The 15,347-nt window shown below is 34.1% G+C and overlaps 1 pseudogene; it reads right to left on the bottom strand.

The window, feature by feature from the left end:
• Positions 1-13,746: 13,746 nt before the first annotated feature.
• Positions 13,747-15,347, bottom strand: part of LOC119595494 — a 2,116-nt pseudogene continuing 515 nt past the window's right edge.

The raw sequence follows: 15,347 nt of genomic DNA, 5'->3' as shown, positions 1-15,347 counted from the left end.
TTGTTGGCCTATCCGGAGGGTTGACAGGCATGGAATAATGAAGAAGCTAATACCCAAGGAGTAATGGGACAAAGGATAGTTCATTGACCATTTACTTTATCGATAATGTACTGCGCTATGACATGACACTTGTAAACAACTGTGATTTGGTATGTTATGTCATGGAGTTGCTTCAGTGAGAAAATTTGAAAAATTTTAATATTTTCTGTGTATGGAAAGAGATTACATTTAGTAAGGGAAACAGAGCGATTAGTGATATTTAAAACCTCTATTATCCTGTTAATGCAGGCAGGTTATGTATATATATTTAGTGTACTGCAATTATTTATTTATTTTTGGTTTAGATATTGATTGCTCAAACAAATGCATAGTCCCCAAAAATAGTCAATTAATATGCACCTGATCTCACCTGTTTACCCATTTCCTCGTTGTTATTTAAAAAAAAAAAAATCTGTTACTGTTAGTATTGTTAGAAACATTCATTAATAACAAGGATATTAATAATGATAGAAATAGTATTACATTTTTCTAATCACAAAGATTCATAGGAAGGGGATGTAAAGGTGAGGCGGTTTAGAAATTGATTCCTTTGGGTGACAAATGATTTGTCAAAGTATCTTTGTGTAAACAAATTTTACCATTTTTAATATCCACTTAGCACCAAAAGTTAAGGTTAAAAAATAAGAATGAACATTGAGTTACAGAGACAAATATTCAATTGGCACTGTTTGTGACAGTTTCACAGTCAACAAAGATGATACAAATTGGAAAACTCATGAGTGGGGTTTTTCCCTAGTAGACTCTACTTCATGCAGTTTGGCATTGTGATCTGTGTGGATATGCATGTGCATGTGCGAGTGCAAGCATGTGTGCTGTGCATGCGTGCACAAAACACATATCGAACATAACAGTAGTTGAAAAGTTGTGATACTGTTTAATTGTCTAGTATGTTTAAAAATTTACAGCTCAATTTATTTTAAATATTATAGAAAAATTTTTAAAGGGGGATGAGCAATTGGCATCATTGCCATTGAATTTTACTTCCTTGTGTTCCATTGCCCAGGCTTTAACATTTTAGTAAAACACAAAAAAACACCCCAAGATAGCTTGCAGTGATATAGCTTATGTCATATGTATATATATAAATATATTCACGTACTCACTCCAAGAGTATCACAATATGAAAACTGCAACTGAGTATCATGCTGTGACCATGGCGGCTCAGACATGAACCTACCGTTAAAAGAAGAAGTGTATTAGTGTAGTGGCCCCAAGCCCGGATAAATAGAGAGAATGATTACCTAAAAAGGGACACCGGCACTCTCCGTGGAAAGGAACTGGGGACCCTACCACGTACTCACTCCAAGAGCATCACAATATGAAAACTACAATTAAGAATCATACTGTGACCACGGAGGCTCAAACATGAACCTACCGTAAAAAAAAATAATAATAAAAAAAAAATAAATAAATAAATAAATAAAAAAAAAAAAAAAAAAAAAAAAAAAAAAAAATATATATATATCATATATATATATAAATATATATATATATATATAAATATACACATACATATATTATACATATATATATTACTATATAAATATTATATTTCATATATATATTACATATTTTATAACATATATATATATAATATATATATATATATATATAATATATATATTTTTATATATATACTATAATATATATATATATATATTATTTTATATATATATATATATTATATTATATCTATATATTATAATATAATAAAAAAATATAATATGATAATTATATTCATTAATACATATATTTTTATATATATATATAATTATATATATATATATATATACATATATTAAATATACACAAAAATATAATAAAACAATATAATCACATAACAAATACAACAAACATACACAAACATATATAAATAATATAATATATACATAAAAATAAAAATATATTATATACATATATGTTTTAATGATATATATATATATATAATATATATATATATATATATATATATATAACATACATATATATATATCATATATATATTATATATATATATAAATATTATAATATTTTTATATATATTTTATAAAATATTATATAATATATATATAAAATATATACATATTTATACATATTTTAGATAATATATATAATATATATATACATAATTTTATATATATATATATATATATATATTTTAATTTATATATATTATATATATCTATTATATTATATATTATATATATACATATATATATTTATATTATAAAATTTATTATATTATATATTATATATTAATATATATATATATATATATATAATATATTATTCAATAAACATTATATATAATAGGCCGCGGGGGCTGAGTGGTTACAGCATCGGACTCAAGACTGTCACAATGGCAGCCCTGATTTTAAAGGGGTTCGGGTCCCCGGGCCACCACGTTGTTCCTTAGAGCAAGGAAACTTCACCTCGATTGCCTCCCTAGCCAATGGGTGGGCAAGCCAGCCCAAGTCAGTGCCAGTCCTAAGCCTGGTTAAGTAGAGTTGTTGGCGTCAGGAAAGGCATCCGGCCCTAAAAGATATTTGCCAGAATCTAAACATGGCAACCCCATATAAGAATGGGATATAGCTAAGGGGGGGAAAAAAAACATATTAAATATTATTGTGTGGTATATGTATATTATTATGTATGTATATGTGTGTGTGTATATATATTATATATATATATATATATATATATATATATATATATATATATATATATATATATATTAATATATATATATATAATATAAAATATATATATATATATATAATATTATATAATATATATATATTATATATATATATATACACACACACAATATATATAATATATATATATATATATTATATAATTTTATATATATATATTATAATATATAAAATATAGTGGGTTTTTATATATCTTTGCTAGAGTCTTGACAGGTATGAAAGCTATAGCAATCAGCACATTGGCAAATTGTGAACCCATGGGTATGTTGGTAATATTTATCCTGAGTTGATGGTGAAGTGCCTGACGTGCATTTTTTTCAAAGTTTTTAAAGCCCATCTCAGTAAGCTTAACAAAATATTCATAACTCAAATCAAGGGTTTGGTAATTCTTTACAGTATGGACATACCACCAAAAGACTAAGTCCCCCAAATCCACATTACAAAATTTATTCAGACACTGCCCGAAAGGGGCATCCCCCAGGAAACACTGTATTCCCCCCAGTATGCACTGCAAGAGGGGACTGAAACTTGAGAGCACTGAGTGGGGCATCACTTTCCACAATATTTTTCCTTTATTTATGGCATACTTCCCTGTCTACAGGTTATTTCATGTTCAAATGACTACAACTTCTAGTCTGCCCACAAGAATATCATCTTAAATTTGACCTATCTTAGTGCATCCACCCCGTAAGTTTAACCAGATGTTTTAGTGACCCACCGACTGAGTACCACGGCCAGTTCTAAAACGTATTTTATTTAATCATATTGTATTGAAAGCCCATCTAAGACTGGCCTACAATATTGTTTTCATATCATTAGTGTATGTGGCCTTACCCCTTCTCTTCAATTCCTCTTTTATTCTTGCTGTGGTTGGGTCTTCAAATTAGTGAATCTGATTTTTTCTTTTCTTTCTTCCTTTGTCTTTCTTTCTATCTACACAGTTTTACTCAGGGACTGATCATTTTTTTCTTTGCTCTCCCTGGCATTGTTTAGCGAGGCTTTCCCAGCATTGGAAAATTCCCCTAGAATTGGATTACATCATTTGCTGCCAAAATTAAGGCACAGAGGTCAATAACCCCCCCCCCCCATATCTCTTCTGGCAATATAGAGTTTGGTCTGGTCAAATATTTTATGAAAGCCAATTTATGCCTTTATATCATAAATGCTGTCTTGTCAGAATATATATTAGAGGTTTATTGCTGAAATGAGAAGCATGGAGGCATTAACATCACCTATGCATAGATCTACAGACTTTAAAAAGAAATATTTCTTTATGATTTTTTCTTTCTCTTTCTTTCTTTCTTCCTTTTCTTTTCTTGTGTGGGGTGTTTTGTTTGTTTGTTGTTTGTCAGCCTGTTTCATGGGCAGATTACTATAGGTATTTCTGTGTATGCATATGATATATTGCGTTCTCTTTTTTTAGAAATTTAAGATCTAGATTAAGTGGTTTTAATTATCAGTGTATGCCAGTATCATAAGTGTTGCACATGCAGTCATACTGATAAGATACAGATGCACTGTTTTAGTAATCATGTTATTCTGCTTAGCCCATTCATCTGGTATAAAACGGGGGTGACCTTCTATCATATCATGGTAGAGCACCCCTCATGTCAGATGGACATCTTTCGACATGCACAGTTGTGCCAGTTGTGTATGATAAACAGTTGTGCACTGTTTAGCCCTGGCTACATTTGTTGAGGAGAAATAGCCCCTCAAAAGTACCTCTTTTTTAACCTTATTACCAAAGATATTATGGAAAGAGCTGCTTCAGATTTTTCCCCTAAACCACTGGGTCACATGCACTCTAAGGCTTTGCTTGGTATGGCAACTGCGGGCTTTACCATGACTGAGTTAAGAAGACGTGATTATGCAGATTTGATGTACATGATGCATTCAAGAAATTTCAGAAAATGATTTAAACTCAGAGAATGAGATCAAAATCATATATTTTAACAATAATGAGGAAGGTAATATACCTCAGATGAGCAGTGCTTGGTAAATGAAAATGCAAATGTTTTAGGTGTTACTAGACATAGAGTTTGAAAACAGATGTTAATGTCACCTGTGCCATATTTCAGAAACAGCTACACTCATTAATCTTTGATCATCTGCATCTATTTATAATTCAGAACAAACATTTACATAGTTATTGTGTTTCAGTTTAAAGTATATTACATGTTCCTCACTTTGAACTAAGAAATGTGTTATAGATTTAAGGAAGCTCAAGCAAGTGCACAGCAAAAATTTAATCTTGTGTTTTTCATAACAAAATAGCAAAATTCCAATATGTGCATAGAGATTTCTATAAGAAAAATTCTCGTTTCAGTTCAAATCACAAGTACCAACTTCCCCCCCTCCCTCTGGGGCCCCAGAGTCCTTCAACACCGGGGGACCCCACAGTCCCCTTAATTTTTAAGGTAGCTCTCCTTGAAACACCGTAGCCCACAGGTAGTCTGCGCTTGTATCTAGCCCAGGGATTGACAGAAAGATTTATCCATTTTATGGATTGTTACTTCATGAAAATTTTTTTAAATAAACCCATGTGTACAGACTTATGAATTGGATAGAATTTTTTTTTTAAAATTTTTTTTTTTTATCTTTTTTTCTTTTTGTGTTTTTCCTCAATCTTTAGTTTTGTTTCCCACTTTTTTCTATGGAGAAAGCGGGAATATTAAAATCCAATTTCAAATTCAGTTTTTTTTAAAAAAGTTGAAATTATAAGTTCTGAAAATTTTTTTTTTATTTATTGTTTTTTAATTCTGATAATTTTATTTTTCTTTCCAACAGACACGCTGTATGACGGCTGCAGCAAAACGCTAAATCCCTGCGGGACTTCTAAAGTTCCGTCAGATGGACTTTTTGGGTTTTCAGCGTGGCAATGATTTACTTGTTTTTGGGCTCCACAGAAAATCTATGAAATTTTCAGTACAGGGAAAAGTAAGTATTTTCATTAACGTATTTAAAAAAATAGAGAGTTATTGTTGATATTTGAAAAATTATTTATGCACAAATTTTAAAAGAAAATTTTTTTATGTATTTTTTCTAATTGCCCTTTTTCTGTCATGAAGCCATGGGAAACCAAAAGTATTTTCATAGAATTACTTTTTCTCATCAGTATTTTACTGTTTTCCCCCTCCCCTCCCCCCGAAAAAAGGCCCCGTTTTCCCGGATATCCGCTTTTTTTTTTTCTTGCTTCTGCTGTGCATGGGGACTTTTTCGCTTTTTTATGGGGGTGAAACGCAAGCGCGCGCACACACGCACAGACACGCACACCACACGCACACGCACACCACCCCACACACACACACACACACACCACCACCCCACACCCCCACCCCCCAAAACACCCACCCACCACACAACACAAAAACAAATTTTGTTCCCTACAAGGGTAATTGCAGTTCAGAGTCTTGCTTTTTTGATTTATAAGTACCCTTTTGATTGCCAAAATGATTACTTTGGGACCATTACATATAGTTGTACATTTCTCTATTTAGATGGAGTTATGGACAATGCACAGGCTTGAGGAGTATTCAAAAATATTTGTATTTTAGTTTTAATTTTTTTTCACACACACCCTCACTCAAGGGAAAGGGAGGGTGGCTTTTTTCAAAAAAACTTATAGGGGGAAATGTTAGTCCCTCAGATGGACCTATTTTTACCTCTGACCATAATGGCAATTAACACAGCCAAACCTCTGTGTCTTGAGATAAAAGGTTCCCTTATGGGGACCAGTAAAAAGCAAATGATTTTGTATGTTTTGGTCTGAAAAAAAGTGAAGGATTTAGATTCTTTCATCAAGTTCATTAATGCTTAAAATGTCATTTTAGTAAATCTTGGTAGCATGTCATCGCTTTTGGGCACCCTAGACTTCCAACCTTTAAACCCAAATGTGCCGGGAAAAGTTATTTTCCTGTAATTTTTTTGGAAACATTTCCCCCATAATGGCTCCAAAGCTCAGCAAAGACTCAATTACCCCCACCTCAATTCCCCCAATGCTATTTTTGTCAAATTATTATTTTTAAAATATAATTATGCTGTTTTAGCAACTAAAAGTAATAAAAAACTTTTTTTTTTTTTTTTTTTTTTTTTTTTTTTTTTTTTTTTTTTTTAGGGGGGGGGGGGAACAAAAAAAAGGGGACACGGTGAATAGGAAGATTGAATTCACTCCTTTGGTGAGAGCACTTGTAGAGCCATATATTTGTAAATAAAATTTAATACACAAAAAACTCACTGTCGCCGAAAAAGGCATCCCTGGGGCATTGGGTAAAAAAGGAGCCTAGCTGGAGTGGTGTTATAAAAAAAAAAGACTATATCATTCAGGGAGTAGAACTTCCCCCTTTTTTTTTCCCAAATAAAGGGGTCCATTTGTAATACTAATATTCAGGGTAATCCCCTTAAAGGGTCGGGGGAAAATTTGGATTAAAAGTTGAATTATCAGGTAAACGTACTAAAGACATAGTAAAATTTATTAAATATTTTCATAGGGCCTAAAAATTTGTAATCCTCGGGTGGAACTTCAATGAAAGTATCGGACAAATCTAAAAATAAATAGAAAACAAAAAAAGAAAGATATGAATTATGCGTATTTGTAATAACAAAATAACTGCCATCCCCAAAAAAAAATTTTTACATATGAAATTTTTTCTATTTTCTACAAATTTCCTTTTTATTTTTTTTTTTATTTTTTTTTTTTTTTTTTTTTTTTTTTTTTTTCTTTGCAATATATACAAAAATTTTTTAAGGTTTTTCACTTCTATTCTTCAATTTTTTTTAGGTGTTTTGGGGGATGTTCTAGGGGTTTTAAAAAACAAAGGTAAGAGATTTTCCACAAACAAATTACGGCGTGTTGGAAAAAAAAAAAACAATTTTTCCCGGGAAAGTGGGACTTGACTTTTGGTTTATTTTTTTCAGAAATAACCATTGGAACCATGGAATTGGCTCTGTTTGTGAGAGATTTTTGGTTCAGGCTTATAAGTACACAGTTTAGATTATACTGAGTTTTTTTTTTATATGTCATCGTATCAGAACTTCATTCCGATGTTTGAACTGATATATTAGATACATAAATAATGAACTTTCTTTCTTCAAATCAAAATTTTAATACATAAATATATATAATTTATATATAAAATATATATTTATATATAATAGTAATATATATAAATTAAATAATATATATATAATAATATACAAAACTAGAGAAAATAATAATATACACCTATAATAATACAAATATTAATATAACTATATATATTTATATATATATATAAAATATATTATATATAAAATATATATATATATATATATACCATACTATATACTAATATATACTATATATTACATACATATTACTAATATATACATATATTAATATAACTATATATAAATGTACATATATTATAATGTACATATATATAATATGTCACATAATAAAGGGGGCAACACGATACAGGCCTAACCCCACATCCACGCTTAAACATCCAGCCATAGCCAAAATCCACGCTTCCACATCCAGCCATAGCCCATTCACGCTTCACATCGTCATGAGGGTCCCTCATGACGAGTCCCCCAGGCAGGCCTCAGCCCTGTCAAACTCCTTGCAAACAGGTCTTGTCGAGCTGCCCAAGCCATGACCTCCTAGGTCATCCAAAAGGCTTCCTCCACTCAGGATTGTCTTGCAGAAAGACAACTTGATGGGCAGGGGTCACCCAACAGGGAAATGAGTTGGATGCCCATATAGCCTGAGTTGGCAATCCCAGATTATGCAAGTAACAGGTCCCATGCCAGTTTTCACTGTGTAGCCGTCAGTTATATATATAATCGCAAGTAACAGGTCCCTTTGCCAGTTTCATGGTGTGCCGTAAAGTTGGACACACGATCCCATGATTTGGGGCAAAGAAGACTAGTTACAAAAGACATCACGACAAGACTCCTAGGCACTATATAGTATCTAGGCTTCACTTCCAGTATCAAGGCCTTGAAGACAAGCAGCTTGGTCCTTCTGCATAGGTACCGGACCATCCCCAAATGCTCTTGTTGATCGATTTCATGGTTCCTGTTGCCAGACCAATCCGTGTGCTTACTTCTCGATCTGGCAGCCCAGAGAATGGATTACACTACCAAGGTATGCAAAGCTCTCTGTGACTTCAACACTTCAACATATCACCCCAAGCATGGATCAACTGAACGACTTCCCCTAATAGGCCCCCAAAGCCCCTGAATTTTGGTCTGGTCCAGGAGACCTCTAGGCCCAAGGGCAAAGTCAAGGTCTGAGACCTTAAATTTTTGCCCAGTGTTGCTCACACTGACTTTGGCTAGTAGCTCTGCGCATTATCCAGTCTATGCAGGTGTTGAAAACTGTTGATGCAAGGACACAGCCTTGACTCACCCTTGAATTAACAGGGAAGAACTTTTCAGCACTTTCAGTACTGGTATATAGGCTTGCTATTAGGCCAATAATTTTGTGCTGGGAATTCCCCTAAGTTTTCAGAATCTCCCATAGAGAATTTTGATCCCACCAACTCAAACGCCCTCTTGAGGTCGACATAGGGTACAAGCAACCACAACCAAACTTACAATGGCGTTTCTGCAATTACACCAAGCACTAGGATACGAGATATTGTGGACTTGCCAGGAGTGAATCCAGGTTGCTCCAGTCTTGGTGCCTTAGTAGGTGGTTGCAGAATCTGTTTCAGAAGAATGTGGGCAAAAACCTTGCCTGGTATACTAAGCAGTGTAATGCCATGGTAATTGCTATAGTCTAAACAAGCCCCTTTCCCCTTACAGAGAGGGATGACCAACGCCCCTCAACAAGAAAGGGGGGAAATGGAACCAGAGTGCCAAATGGCAGTCAAGACTGAATGCAAGCCCTGTTGCCATAGGTTCACTCCAAAACCTTTAGCAGTTTAGCAGGGATATCACATATGCCTGTGGCTTTCCCACCTTCAGCATAGGGAAAACATCTTAACCTCAGTTAGGGTAGGAGGTTCTTTGCCAGTGGGTGGGTTTTGGCCCCAAGTATTGTGAAACCACTTGCATCCAAGCCAACTGTTGGAGGGTCTACCTGGGACAGCTTTTGAAGTACTCAGCCAACGTTCATGAACCCAAATGATCTGAGATGATCTGTCCATCCACAGAGCAGACTGCAGTCATCTAGGAGAAGGGGTTAGAGTACATTTTTCTCAGGGCTTGGTAGGCAGGCCAAAGGTCGTTTACCAAGAAAAAGCCCGTCAACCTCCTCAGTAAGATTCCTGACAGTGTCCGGCCCAATGCACCAAAGAGCGAAGCAAGTTCCTGATCGCCATTCAGCCGAGCCATGCGACATGCTTCAGTTGCCTCCAGTGTCTCCAGGGAGATGAAATTCTGTCTTGCCCTTGGGTGTTTCACCAGTGGACTACTGCACTGCTTCAAGTGTTTCGCGCTTTAAAAGGACTTCCCCACAGAGCAAACTGGATCTGTCAGGTTTTTTAAATTTTGTGAAAGATTAGAGATGCGGTGGTGGGAAACCCCTGGGAAAAATCCTTGAATTGGCCTCAGGAGGGACCCGTACCTGTAGGGTAGCCATTATCCACCTATGGTCAGGGTCACAGAACTTGCATCCAGTAAATCCTGCAATTCTGAAGGATCCTCCATTGAGTGCTGACAAGAATGGGGCGATCTCCTGGCACAGTACCTGTATCACTAACCATGTTTCAGCAATACAGATGGATGCTGATACCAGGAGGCCAGAAATCCTCAAACTCGGGACTTAAGCAAAGTCCCAGAAAGGGGCTGTTTTTACTGTTTTGAGTTAGCTGAGAAATTCTTTAAATCAAGTTGCAACATTGGTAGGAATGTACACGTAATAAGGGACACAAAGCCAAAAACAACTTCAGTCTCAGTCCATGGAAAGGTGTTACCCAACTCCGAGGCTTGAAGTTGGTGAGATGGGGACCATCACCAAAAGCCTACCAGTAGTAGGTGCACCCATCCATACTAAACGTTGGGCCCCTGCCGGGTCTTCTAATCACCTGCCTAGTTCCCTCGATAGCAGAGGGGGAACCGTCCTCCTGCCACAAGTGGCCAGATTTCTAAGTGCCTCTGGATAGCTCGCCTGAGGTACAGCCTCAGGAGTCACTCCGCCTATGGCCCTGCCCCACAGGCCTCATACTGGATTAGCAACTGCCAGGGCATGGCGGGATGAGTAACTTTTTTTCCCATCCTGCCACCCAAATTTGCCCTCCCATGGGAAACCCCAGCCAACCTCACTTGTGGGTGGGAAGGGCAGCACCCCTCCCCCAGCATATCCTTATTATGTGTTGCTGATGAATTTATCTGGGGGGAGGAGGGCTGGCAAGGCCCACCCCCGAGCTGCCCATATGTATAAAATTTTATATATAAATAAATATATACTTATATATAAAATATACATTCTATATACATACATTTTGAATATACATATATATAAATATACATACATATTTAAAAATACATACATTAAATATAGATACATATAAATATACATATATATATGTAAAATATACATATATACATATATATAAATATATATAAAGTAACCCTATATATATATAAATATATACAAATGTGTGTGTTGTGTGGTGTGTGTGTGTGTGTGTGTGTGTGTGGGGTGTGTGTTTTGTGTGTGTGTGTGTGGTGTGTGTGTGTGTGTGTGTGTGTATGGTGTGTGTATGTGTATGTGTTGTGTGTATGTGTATGTGTGTGTGTATGTGTGTGTGTGTGTATGTGTGTGTGTGTGTATGTGTTGTGTGTGTATTTGTGTGTGTGTATGTGTGTGTGTTTTGTGTATGTGTGTGTGTGTGTGTGTGTGTGTGTGTTTTGTGTTGTTTGGGGTGTGTGTGTGTGTGTTGGGGTGTTTTGTGTGTGTGTGTGTGTGTGTTAGGCCCAGAAGCATGGATGTCAGGTGATATTCATGCCATGATGCTACGTATGTTCCAACTCCTTAGGTTTAACTCATGCAGGCAATACCCCAAACTACCATATACTGAGGCATGAAGGTATATGCTCTAATGAAACCCTTCTTCACTGCACATTACCAAAGAAATATTCTGTTATAGTGTAAAAAAAAGAGAAACCAGCACCACCAATTCAGAAGTAACAATTATTCTTGAGGTGAAAAAAAATACTCAGAAGTTTTAAAATTTTTTTTATAATCATTATGTCAACCTGTATTTAGACAAATATGCTGGTTTTGTATTGATCTAATGTAACAGCTAATGTTCTGTAGTTCAGTGCTACTCAAATTCACTATGTGAACTTGGGCTGGGATGCAAGCCAAATTCTCGATATCAGGCAAATTAAAAAAAAAACAATGTCTTTGTTGAAATTGAGGTAAAAAAATGTGCCAACTTTTTTTACCAGCATATTCATAAAGGCTTGCAGTAAAAATTATAATACTACAAGCATTCATATATTATCTGGGTGTAAACAAATAAGAAGGCACAAAAAAATTATCCCAACTACATATATAATATATATATATATATATATATTATATATTATTAAAATATATTAATATATATATATAAAATATATATATATATATATATATACACAATTCCAGTTTGAGTAGCATGACTTATTAATAATACAAACGTATTCATTTTTCTTTACAGTTGTATAGTCAAGAGCTAAAAAATATACAAATTAAGATTAATGAGATTTCCACAGTAAAGCACTGCCCAAATCACAGGATTTTATTATAGTATAGTCCATCTTGTAAGTCAGAGCCGAGTATGATGATAATACATTTTTTATACTACAGTATGACTAGCTAGTAAGGGATATTTATTTTTAAAAATTAGGCAGAAGCGGGAACTGAGGATCACCATCCTGTGTAATCATGAAACAATCTAAAGTTCAAAAATAATAGTAAGGGCATTTTTCAAGCCCAAAAACTAGGACCATCAACAATGAGAATAATGGTAGGGAGAGAAAAAAAAAGGGTTAATATAGTGTCTCCAGTCTAGGGAAAGGAGGAAAAAAAAGACAACTCACTCTGGCCCCCTGGAGTACTCCTATGCAGCAAAACTTATTTTTTGTGCCAATCAGGTGACAATTTATATTTCTTCTCTTTTGAAAATTTATATACAATATTTTTTATTGCTTTACATCAAAATCTGCTTCTTTCTACACTACTCTACATTTTCTCAAAAAGAACGGCAAATCAGAGTCCTCCACACTCCAGGATACACTGCCTTTTTTTTTTTCTTTTTTTTTTAGTTCCTGAAACTGGATGAAGTATAGAATCATGATTTATCCCTTCTGGGGGCTTCTGCAATTAAATATGCATTTTAACCTATAGATTTTTCACAAATTTTATTCCCTACGAATGGAATGATAACTGAAAGAGAGAATGTATATTGAAATTACTTGCACAAATAGAGAAGTAAAAGAGTCGTGTAATTAAAAACATACATTATAGCAGGGGTCCATATACATACTTTCTGTTCAATAAGAAACCTAAACATTAAAATGTGTTGCAATTAAGTTAGAATAAATGACCAGAAGAACACATAGGGGTGGATACTGTGAAGTTCATTTATAGCTTCCCTTTATATGCTAACTAAAATTACCTTAAACCACTTAACAGTACAAAATATTTCTTGCAATTACTTATGAATTAAAATCATCAAGACAAAAAGTTCAGTTTGAAATAATGTTAGAAAATACTATCTTTCTTTTATATATATATATATATATATATATATTATATAAAATATTATATATTATATATATATATATATATATATATATATATATATATATAAAAACATTCCTAAGAGGGAAGTGTATGTTTCAATATTTTTCTTATATTTCCCCTCTTTTTCTTCCTTTCAGTGGAAGCTTTAAATATGAATGATTTATTTTAATAAATAAGTTTATCACAGTTTACTTTTCTTTTTAAAATGGCAAGTCAAATTACTGTCAATCCTCTAATTGTGTCCCCTCACTTAGACACCCTAGGAAATAAATATGATATTAGAGAATTAAAATTTGTTCAGAATGTGTGTCAAGATTCCATCACATGCACCATTGTCTAAAGAAGCAACAGCAAGTGACATGGAGGAAAGCTCAACAGGAGAGAGTCCATGTGTGTTAGGAGTTCATTGTAAGTGCAGGACGCTGTCCAACGAGGACGGAACCTGCTCCAGCCATCAAGATGGCTCAGCTTCAACTTCAGGCCTTGACTTCCAATAATGCCTGACATATAAAACATCTTCAAGGGCAATGACAGGGTGTTGCTTAGCCTCATGTAAGAGGTGAGGAATTATTTAGATGACATAATGTAAGCAGTGCTGATAAGAATGGGGGGAGCCTGTCCTACCTATAACACTTCTATCCAGATACCACTTTGAGCTTGGGTTCCTGGGCAGCCTGTACATTTTTTTTACAAAATAACCCCAATATGTAAGACTCATTTGTCATGGCTTTTTGGAATTCACATAGTAGTTAATAAGTCCATATGGCTTAAATGATTCACAAGCCGAAAGTTCAGTTGAATAACTTGGCTGCATACTTTCTTCTTCAAGTTTATCCTGTAGAACATCCTCACCAAGTCTTATAGTATTTTTCTGGTATAATTTCTTATAAATATCATTCCTGGCATTGGTTTACACAGATGATAAGATCACGAAATTTTCTGGTATTAAGGAATACATCATCATCTATTTTAAGCACATAATTGGCCTTTCGCAGAACTTATGGGCCCAGCTTTACAAGGCTTCAATGACTTCAGAGTCAGATGTTGTAAGAGTCAAAAAAGCTCTGGTCTTGAGCAATTTTCCGCCATATTGTCGTCCTTCTTCAGTAATCTTGTTCTGACAAAGAAGAAATTTATTTATATGCAGAAAACCTAATTTGCCCTAGCTTAAATTGCTTAACATTACAGTCTGGTAAAATGTGATGTGAATTTTAAATACTGTATCAATTTGAGGAAAAAAAGTAAAAAGAAACCTGAGAGTAAAAAGAAACCTGAAAAGTAATTCTAAGTTTTGTTAGGGGAATGCAAGCAGTTATGTAAAAGAAAATAGAACAGCAATGCATATACCCAGCCCCTTATTTTAATAATAATACAATGACTGGAAACTTTTTCCCCTATTTATTACTCTTCCTAGCAAAAAATGAAAGATATTTAAATTTCTCTTCCTAGCAAAACAAATGAAAGATATTTTATTACTCTTCCCAGCAAACAAATGAAAGATATTTATTACTCTTCCTAGCAAACAAATGAAAGATATGTAATTTACAAAAAAGTTTTTATTTACATGAAAAATTTGCAAAATACATCCCCTTCAAAATGCTATATACCTGTAACTGAGGATCAAACGTTGCTCCAAGATAAAACATAACAGGCCAGTTTGCCGGAAAATCGCCATTCCAGCTTTTTCTGACTGGGTTCCCCCGAGCTTCATGGTTTGCAGCTGATGTTGGTACGATCACCAAAACATCAACTTTCTTGTCTGGCAGGTTTTTTTGTACTTCAACTGGTTCAACCACAGTTGATGAATACTGCGGATTATATGCAATAACGTTTTTTTAAAAAAAAAT

The sequence above is a fragment of the Penaeus monodon genome, chromosome 36, assembly GCF_015228065.2.
Source record: "Penaeus monodon isolate SGIC_2016 chromosome 36, NSTDA_Pmon_1, whole genome shotgun sequence".
Taxonomy (NCBI): domain Eukaryota; kingdom Metazoa; phylum Arthropoda; class Malacostraca; order Decapoda; family Penaeidae; genus Penaeus; species Penaeus monodon.
The sequence above is the reverse complement of the archived record's forward strand: the minus strand, read 5'-3'. Positions and strand labels throughout refer to the sequence as shown.